The sequence below is a fragment of the Scyliorhinus torazame genome, chromosome 14, assembly GCF_047496885.1.
Source record: "Scyliorhinus torazame isolate Kashiwa2021f chromosome 14, sScyTor2.1, whole genome shotgun sequence".
NCBI lineage: Eukaryota > Metazoa > Chordata > Chondrichthyes > Carcharhiniformes > Scyliorhinidae > Scyliorhinus > Scyliorhinus torazame.
This window is the reverse complement of record NC_092720.1, coordinates 227,899,535-227,909,309: the sequence shown is the minus strand read 5'-3', so window position 1 is coordinate 227,909,309 and position 9,775 is coordinate 227,899,535. Positions and strand designations below refer to the sequence as shown.

Sequence of the window (9,775 nt, the reverse complement as noted above, 5' to 3'; positions counted from 1 at the left end):
CACTCACTCACACACCCCCCCCACACACACACACACACTCAAATACACATACACACATTCACACACTCACAGACAAATACACACTCACACACACACACACTCTCACACACACCCTTGTACACAAACACAATCTCTCACACACACACACTCTCTCTCTCACACACACTCACTCACACACATATACACACACACATTCACACACACATTCACACAACCACACCCACCCACTCACACACACACACACACTTACACACACACTCTCACACACTCTCACACACATGCATACACACACACGGTCACACACACCCCTCAGAGACACACTCTCTCACACGTAAACACATTCACACACTCACAGACAAATACACACTCACTCACTCACACACACTCACACTCACTCTCACACACACTCATACACTCACAGACATACACACAACCCACTCTCTCTCACACATTCACACACACACTCATACACACACACAGTCACACTCACTCACCACACACACACACACACACACTCACATACACTTTCGCACACTCGCAGACACATAGACTCACACACACACACACACTGATTCACACTCACTCTTTCACACTCACACACGCACTCACACATGCACACACTCTCACACTCTCACACACACACCCCTCACACACACACCCTCACACACACCCTCACACACACCCCTCACACACACACATACACACACGGTCACACACACACCCTCACACACACCACCCTCACACACACCCTCAGACACACACCCTCAGACACACCCTCACACACACTGTCTCACACACACACCCCTCACACACACACCCTCACACACACTCTCTCACACACACACATTCACACAACCACACACACACACACACTCTCACACACACACGGTCACACACACCACCCTCACACACACCCTCACACACACACCCTCACACACACCCTCACACACACAACCCCTCACACACACCCTCACACACACCCTCACACACACTCACAACACTCACATACACATAAACAGACGCACACAGTCACACGCACACTATACATACACACACATCCACACACGCACATACACACACACTCTCACACACACCCTCACATACTCTCACTCACACACACATTCACACACGGTCGCACCCCTCACACGGCACCCCTCACATGCACACACACCCTCACACACCCCCTCACACACACTCTCTCACAGATAAACACATTCACACACTCACAGACAAATACACACTCACTGCACTCACACACACGCTCACACACTCACGTTCACCCGCTCACACACACACATGCTCACACGCTCACAGCACATGCTCTCACACACACGTGCTCACACACACACACACACACACACACTCGCATACGTACATACACACACCCACACGCACTCATACTCACAGGCTCACGCACATGCTCACATGCACACACACGCTCACAGACACATTCGCACAACCACTCACACACACACACTTACACTCACAATCACACACACACACACCCTCACACATTCACACAACCACACTCACACCCCACACACACACTCACTCACACACACACACACACTCACATACACACACACCCACACACATTCACACACAATTACACACACCTCTCACACACACGCCCACACACACACTCACACACACACACACACACACACACACCCACACAACATTCACACACATTTACACACACTCTCTCTCACACACACACACACTCATTCACATGAGTTCCTTACCTGCCGTATCTTGTGTAGTTTACCCTGTACCAGCCGCACTGAGCACTGGAGGAAGTGCGTGTTGAGAAAGGCAGGAAATCGCTGTGAAGTGTCGACAGCTGTTCTCAACTCGTGTTTCCCTGGAGATACCTAATCACAACTTGGCAATCAGCGCACGGCAGCACAGTGGTTAGCACTGCTGCGTCACAGCTCCAGGGTCCCAGGTTCGATTCCTGGCTTGGGTCTCTGTCTGTGCGGAGTCTGCACGTTCTCCCCAGTGTCTGCGTGGGTTTCCCTCCCGGGTGCTCCGGTTTCCTCCCACAGTCCAAAGATGTGCAGGTTAGGTGGATTGGCCATGATAAATTGCCCTTAGTGTCCAAAAAGGTTCGGTGGGGTTACGGGGATAGGGTGGAGGTGTGGGCCAGGGTGGGGTGCTCTTTCCAAGGGCCGGTGCAGACTCGCTGGGCCCTCCCTCCCCTCCCCCGGCCCTCCCTCCCTCCCCCGGCCCTCCCTCCCCCGGCCCTCCCTCCCGGGGATAGGGTGGAGGTGTGGGCCAGGGTGGGGTGCTCTTTCCAAGGGCCGGTGCAGACTCGCTGGGCCCTCCCTCCCTCCCCCGGCCCTCCCTCCCTCCCCCGGCCCTCCCTCCCCCGGCCCTCCCTCCCTCCCCCGACCCTCCCTCCCACCCCCAGCCCTCCCTCCCCCGACCCTCCCTCCCACCCCCGGCCCTCCCGACCCCCGACCCTCCCTCCCCCCGGCTCTCCCTCCCTACCCAGGCCCTCCCTACCCAGGCCCTCCCTCCCCCCGGTCCTCCCTCCCACCCCCAGCCCTCCCTCCCTCCCCCCCTCCCCCGACCCTCCCTCCCTCCCCCGGCCCTCCCTCCCCCGGCCCTCCCGACCCCCGGCCCTCCCGACCCCCGACCCTCCCTGCCCCCGGCTCTCCCTCCCTTCCCAGGCCCTCCCTACCCCGGCCCTCCCTCCCCCGACCCTCCCTCCCACCGCCGGCCCTCCCTCCCTCCCCCCGGTCCTCCCTCCCCCCGGCCCTCCCTCCCACCCCTGGCCCTCCCTCCCACCCCTGGCCCTCCCTCCCTCCTCCGGCCCTCCCTCCCCCCGGCCCTCCCTCCTCCGGCCCTCCCTCCCTCCCCCCGGCCCTCCCTCCCCCCGGTCCTCCCTCCCACCCCCGGCCCTCCCTCCCTCCCCCGGCCCTCCCTCCCCCGGCCCTCCCTCCCTCCCCCGGCCCTCCCGACCCCCGGCCCTCCCGACCCCCGACCCTCCCTCCCCCCGGTTCTCCCTCCCTTCCCAGGCCCACACTACCCCGGCCCTCCCTCCCACCCCCGGCCCTCCCTCCCCCGACCCTCCCTCCCACCCCCGGCCCTCCCTCCCTCCCTCCTCCGGTCCTCCCTCCCCCCGACCCTCCCTCCCCCCGGCTCTCCCTCCCTACCCAGGCCCTCCCTCCCCCGGCCCTCCCTCCCTCCCCCGGTCCTCCCTCCCCCCCTCCCCCCAGCCCTCCCTCCCTCCCCCGACCCTCCCTCCCACCCCCGGCCCTCCCTCCCTCCCCCGGCCCTCCCGACCCCCGACCCTCCCTCCCCCCGACCCTCCCTCCCCCCGGCTCTCCCTCCCTACCCAGGCCCTCCCTACCCAGGCCCTCCCTCCCCCGACCCTCCCTCCCTCCCCCGGCCCTCCCTCCCTCCCCCGGCCCTCCCTCCCCCGACCCTCCCTCCCTACCCAGGCCCTCCCTCCCCCGACCCTCCCTCCCCCGGCCCTCCCTCCCCCGACCCTCCCTCCCACCCCCGGCCCTCCCTCCCTCCCCCGGCCCTCCCGACCCCCGGCCCTCCCGACCCCCGGCCCTCCCGACCCCCGGCCCTCCCGACCCCCGACCCTCCCTCCCCCCGGCTCTCCCTCCCTTCCCAGGCCCTCCCTACCCCGGCCCTCCCTCCCCCGACCCTCCCTCCCTCCCCCGGCCCTCCCTCCCCCGGCCCTCCCTCCCACCCCCGGCCCTCCCTCCCCCGACCCTCCCTCCCTCCCCCGGCCCTCCCTCCCACCCCCGGCCCTCCCTCCCCCGGCCCTCCCTCCCCCCGGCCCTCCCGACCCCCGGCCCTCCCTCCCTCCCCTGGCCCTCCCTCCCCCGGCCCTCCCGACCCCCGGCCCTCCCGACCCCGACCCTCCCTCCCCCCGGCTCTCCCTCCCTTCCCAGGCCCTCCCTACCCCGGCCCTCCCTCCCCCGACCCTCCCTCCCTCCCCCGGCCCTCCCTCCCCCGGCCCTCCCTCCCACCCCCGGCCCTCCCTCCCCCGACCCTCCCTCCCTCCCCCGGCCCTCCCTCCCACCCCCGGCCCTCCCTCCCCCGGCCCTCCCGACCCCCGGCCCTCCCGACCCCCGGCCCTCCCTCCCTCCCCTGGCCCTCCCTCCCCCGGCCCTCCCGACCCCCGGCCCTCCCGACCCCGACCCTCCCTCCCCCCGGCTCTCCCTCCCTTCCCAGGCCCTCCCTACCCCGGCCCTCCCTCCCCCGACCCTCCCTCCCTCCCCCGGCCCTCCCTCCCCCGGCCCTCCCGACCCCCGGCCCTCCCTCCCCGACCCTCCCTCCCTCCCCAGGCCCTCCCTCCCCGGCCCTCCCTCCCCCCCGGCCCTCCCTCCCCCGGCCCTCCCTCCCTCCTCCGGCCCTCCCTCCCCCGGCCCGACCCTCCCACCCCCCGGCTCTCCCTCTCCTCCATCCCCCCAGCCCTCCCTCCCTCCCCCCGGCCTCCCCTCCCTACCCAGGCCCTCCCGACCCCCGACCCTCCCTCCCCCGGCCCTCCCGACCCCCGACCCTCCCTCCCCCGGCCCTCCCGACCCCGACCCTCCCTCCCCCGGCCCTCCCTCCCCCCGGCTCTCCCTCCCTACCCAGGCCCTCCCTCCTCCGGCCCTCCCTCCCTCCCCCCGGCACTCCCTCCCCCGGCCCTCCCTCCCCCCGACCCTCCCTCCCCCGGCCCTCCCTCTCCCCGGCTCTCCCTCCCTACCGAGGCCCTCCCTACCCAGGCTCTCCCTCCCCCCGGCCCTCCATCCCTACCCCGGCCCTCCCTCCCCCCGACCCTCCCTCCCTCCCCCGGCCCTCCCTCCCTCCCCCCGACCCTCCCCCGGCCCTCCCTCCCTCCCCCGGCCCTCCCTCCCCCGGCCCTCCCTCCCTCCCCCGACCCTCCCTCCCACCCCCAGCCCTCCCTCCCCCGACCCTCCCTCCCACCCCCGGCCCTCCCGACCCCCGACCCTCCCTCCCCCCGGCTCTCCCTCCCTACCCAGGCCCTCCCTACCCAGCCCCTCCCTCCCCACGGTCCTCCCTCCCACCCCCAGCCCTCCCTCCCTCCCCCGACCCTCCCTCCCTCCCCCGGCCCTCCCTCCCCCGGCCCTCCCGACCCCCGGCCCTCCCGACCCCCGACCCTCCCTCCCCCCGGCTCTCCCTCCCTTCCCAGGCCCTCCCTACCCCGGCCCTCCCTCCCTCCCCCGGTCCTCCCTCCCCCCCTCCCCCCAGCCCTCCCTCCCTCCCCCGACCCTCCCTCCCACCCCCGGCCCTCCCTCCCTCCCCCGGCCCTCCCGACCCCCGACCCTCCCTCCCCCCGACCCTCCCTCCCCCCGGCTCTCCCTCCCTACCCAGGCCCTCCCTACCCAGGCCCTCCCTCCCCCGACCCTCCCTCCCTCCCCCGGCCCTCCCTCCCTCCCCCGGCCCTCCCTCCCCCGACCCTCCCTCCCTGCCCAGGCCCTCCCTCCCCCGACCCTCCCTCCCCCGGCCCTCCCTCCCCCGACCCTCCCTCCCACCCCCGGCCCTCCCTCCCTCCCCGGCCCTCCCGACCCCCGGCCCTCCCGACCCCCGGCCCTCCCTCCCCCGACCCTCCCTCCCACCCCCGGCCCTCCCTCCCTCCCTCCTCCGGTCCTCCCTCCCCCCGACCCTCCCTCCCCCGGCTCTCCCTCCCTACCCAGGCCCTCCCTCCCCCGGCCCTCCCTCCCTCCCCCGGTCCTCCCTCCCCCCCTCCCCCCAGCCCTCCCTCCCTCCCCCGACCCTCCCTCCCACCCCCGGCCCTCCCTCCCTCCCCCGGCCCTCCCGACCCCCGACCCTCCCTCCCCCCGACCCTCCCTCCCCCCGGCTCTCCCTCCCTACCCAGGCCCTCCCTACCCAGGCCCTCCCTCCCCCGACCCTCCCTCCCTCCCCCGGCCCTCCCTCCCTCCCCCGGCCCTCCCTCCCCCGACCCTCCCTCCCTACCCAGGCCCTCCCTCCCCCGACCCTCCCTCCCCCGGCCCTCCCTCCCCCGACCCTCCCTCCCACCCCCGGCCCTCCCTCCCTCCCCCGGCCCTCCCGACCCCCGGCCCTCCCGACCCCCGGCCCTCCCGACCCCCGGCCCTCCCGACCCCCGACCCTCCCTCCCCCCGGCTCTCCCTCCCTTCCCAGGCCCTCCCTACCCCGGCCCTCCCTCCCCCGACCCTCCCTCCCTCCCCCGGCCCTCCCTCCCCCGGCCCTCCCTCCCACCCCCGGCCCTCCCTCCCCCGACCCTCCCTCCCTCCCCCGGCCCTCCCTCCCACCCCCGGCCCTCCCTCCCCCGGCCCTCCCTCCCCCCGGCCCTCCCGACCCCCGGCCCTCCCTCCCTCCCCTGGCCCTCCCTCCCCCGGCCCTCCCGACCCCGGCCCTCCCGACCCCGACCCTCCCTCCCCCCGGCTCTCCCTCCCTTCCCAGGCCCTCCCTACCCCGGCCCTCCCTCCCCCGACCCTCCCTCCCTCCCCCGGCCCTCCCTCCCCCGGCCCTCCCTCCCACCCCTGGCCCTCCCTCCCCCGACCCTCCCTCCCTCCCCCGGCCCTCCCTCCCACCCCCGGCCCTCCCTCCCCCGGCCCTCCCGACCCCCGGCCCTCCCGACCCCCGGCCCTCCCTCCCTCCCCTGGCCCTCCCTCCCCCGGCCCTCCCGACCCCCGGCCCTCCCGACCCCGACCCTCCCTCCCCCCGGCTCTCCCTCCCTTCCCAGGCCCTCCCTACCCCGGCCCTCCCTCCCCCGACCCTCCCTCCCTCCCCCGGCCCTCCCTCCCCCGGCCCTCCCGACCCCCGGCCCTCCCTCCCCGACCCTCCCTCCCTCCCCAGGCCCTCCCTCCCCGGCCCTCCCTCCCCCCCGGCCCTCCCTCCCCCGGCCCTCCCTCCCTCCTCCGGCCCTCCCTCCCCCGGCCCGACCCTCCACCCCCCGGCTCTCCCTCTCCTCCCTCCCCCCAGCCCTCCCTCCCTCCCCCCGGCCTCCCCTCCCTACCCAGGCCCTCCCGACCCACGACCCTCCCTCCCCCGGCCCTCCCGACCCCCGACCCTCCCTCCCCCGGCCCTCCCGACCCCGACCCTCCCTCCCCCGGCCCTCCCTCCCCCCGGCTCTCCCTCCCTACCCAGGCCCTCCCTCCTCCGGCCCTCCCTCCCTCCCCCCGGCACTCCCTCCCCCGGCCCTCCCTCCCCCCGACCCTCCCTCCCCCGGCCCTCCCTCTCCCCGGCTCTCCCTCCCTACCGAGGCCCTCCCTACCCAGGCTCTCCCTCCCCCCGGCCCTCCATCCCTACCCCGGCCCTCCCTCCCCCCGACCCTCCCTCCCTCCCCCGGCCCTCCCTCCCTCCCCCCGACCCTCCCCCGGCCCTCCCTCCCTCCCCCGGCCCTCCCTCCCCCGGCCCTCCCTCCCTCCCCCGACCCTCCCTCCCACCCCCAGCCCTCCCTCCCCCGACCCTCCCTCCCACCCCCGGCCCTCCCGACCCCCGACCCTCCCTCCCCCCGGCTCTCCCTCCCTACCCAGGCCCTCCCTACCCAGCCCCTCCCTCCCCACGGTCCTCCCTCCCACCCCCAGCCCTCCCTCCCTCCCCCGACCCTCCCTCCCTCCCCCGGCCCTCCCTCCCCCGGCCCTCCCGACCCCCGGCCCTCCCGACCCCCGACCCTCCCTCCCCCCGGCTCTCCCTCCCTTCCCAGGCCCTCCCTACCCCGGCCCTCCCTCCCTCCCCCGGTCCTCCCTCCCCCCCTCCCCCCAGCCCTCCCTCCCTCCCCCGACCCTCCCTCCCACCCCCGGCCCTCCCTCCCTCCCCCGGCCCTCCCGACCCCCGACCCTCCCTCCCCCCGACCCTCCCTCCCCCCGGCTCTCCCTCCCTACCCAGGCCCTCCCTACCCAGGCCCTCCCTCCCCCGACCCTCCCTCCCTCCCCCGGCCCTCCCTCCCTCCCGGCCCTCCCTCCCCCGACCCTCCCTCCCTACCCAGGCCCTCCCTCCCCCGACCCTCCCTCCCCCGGCCCTCCCTCCCCCGACCCTCCCTCCCACCCCCGGCCCTCCCTCCCTCCCCCGGCCCTCCCGACCCCCGGCCCTCCCGACCCCCGGCCCTCCCGACCCCCGGCCCTCCCGACCCCCGACCCTCCCTCCCCCCGGCTCTCCCTCCCTTCCCAGGCCCTCCCTACCCCGGCCCTCCCTCCCCCGACCCTCCCTCCCTCCCCCGGCCCTCCCTCCCACCCCCGGCCCTCCCTCCCCCGACCCTCCCTCCCTCCCCCGGCCCTCCCTCCCACCCCCGGCCCTCCCTCCCCCGGCCCTCCCTCCCCCCGGCCCTCCCGACCCCCGGCCCTCCCTCCCTCCCCTGGCCCTCCCTCCCCCGGCCCTCCCGACCCCCGGCCCTCCCGACCCCGACCCTCCCTCCCCCCGGCTCTCCCTCCCTTCCCAGGCCCTCCCTACCCCGGCCCTCCCTCCCCCGACCCTCCCTCCCTCCCCCGGCCCTCCCTCCCCCGGCCCTCCCTCCCACCCCCGGCCCTCCCTCCCCCGACCCTCCCTCCCTCCCCCGGCCCTCCTCCCACCCCCGGCCCTCCCTCCCCCGGCCCTCCCGACCCCCGGCCCTCCCGACCCCCGGCCCTCCCTCCCTCCCCTGGCCCTCCCTCCCCCGGCCCTCCCGACCCCCGGCCCTCCCGACCCCGACCCCTCCCTCCCCCCGGCTCTCCCTCCCTTCCCAGGCCTCCCTACCCCGGCCCTCCCTCCCCCGACCCTCCCTCCCTCCCCCGGCCCTCCCTCCCCCGGCCCTCCCCGACCCCCGGCCCTCCCTCCCCGACCCTCCCTCCCTCCCCAGGCCCTCCCTCCCCGGCCCTCCCTCCCCCCCGGCCCTCCCTCCCCCGGCCCTCCCTCCCTCCTCCGGCCCTCCCTCCCCCGGCCCGACCCTCCCACCCCCCGGCTCTCCCTCTCCTCCCTCCCCCCAGCCCTCCCTCCCTCCCCCCGGCCTCCCCTCCCTACCCAGGCCCTCCCGGCCCCCGACCCCTCCCTCCCCCGGCCCTCCCGACCCCCGACCCTCCCTCCCCCGGCCCTCCCGACCCCGACCCTCCCTCCCCCGGCCCTCCCTCCCCCCGGCTCTCCCTCCCTACCCAGGCCCTCCCTCCTCCGGCCCTCCCTCCCTCCCCCCGGCACTCCCTCCCCCGGCCCTCCCTCCCCCCGACCCTCCCTCCCCCGGCCCTCCCTCTCCCCGGCTCTCCCTCCCTACCGAGGCCCTCCCTACCCAGGCTCTCCCTCCCCCCGGCCCTCCATCCCTACCCCGGCCCTCCCTCCCCCCGACCCTCCCTCCCTCCCCCGGCCCTCCCTCCCTCCCCCCCGACCCTCCCCCGGCCCTCCCTCCCTCCCCCGACCCTCCCTCCCACCCCCAGCCCTCCCTCCCCCGACCCTCCCTCCCACCCCCGGCCCTCCCGACCCCCGACCCTCCCTCCCCCCGGCTCTCCCTCCCTACCCAGGCCCTCCCTACCCAGCCCCTCCCTCCCCACGGTCCTCCCTCCCACCCCCAGCCCTCCCTCCCTCCCCCCGACCCTCCCTCCCTCCCCCGGCCCTCCCTCCCCCGGCCCTCCCGACCCCCCGGCCCTCCCGACCCCCGACCCTCCCTCCCCCCGGCTCTCCCTCCCTTCCCAGGCCCTCCCTACCCCGGCCCTCCCTCCCCCCGACCCTCCCTCCCACCGCCGGCCCTCCCTCCCTCCCCCCGGTCCTCCCTCCCCCCGGCCCTCCCTCCCACCCCTGGCCCTCCCTCCCTCCTCCGGCCCTCCCTCCCCCGGCCCTCCCTCCTCCGGCCCTCCCTCCT

General features: G+C 74.8%; 1 protein-coding gene across 1 annotated transcript in view; it reads right to left on the bottom strand.

Moving 5' to 3' along the window:
• LOC140390600 (beta-1,3-galactosyltransferase 9-like) overlaps positions 1–1,858 on the bottom strand; it is a 484,726-nt gene extending 482,868 nt beyond the window's left edge. Inside the window, exon 1 of the mRNA XM_072475828.1 lies at positions 1,746–1,858. The gene's annotated coding sequence lies outside the window, so the exon portion shown is untranslated. The remainder of the gene's footprint in view (positions 1–1,745) is intronic.
• Positions 1,859–9,775: the final 7,917 nt, after the last annotated feature.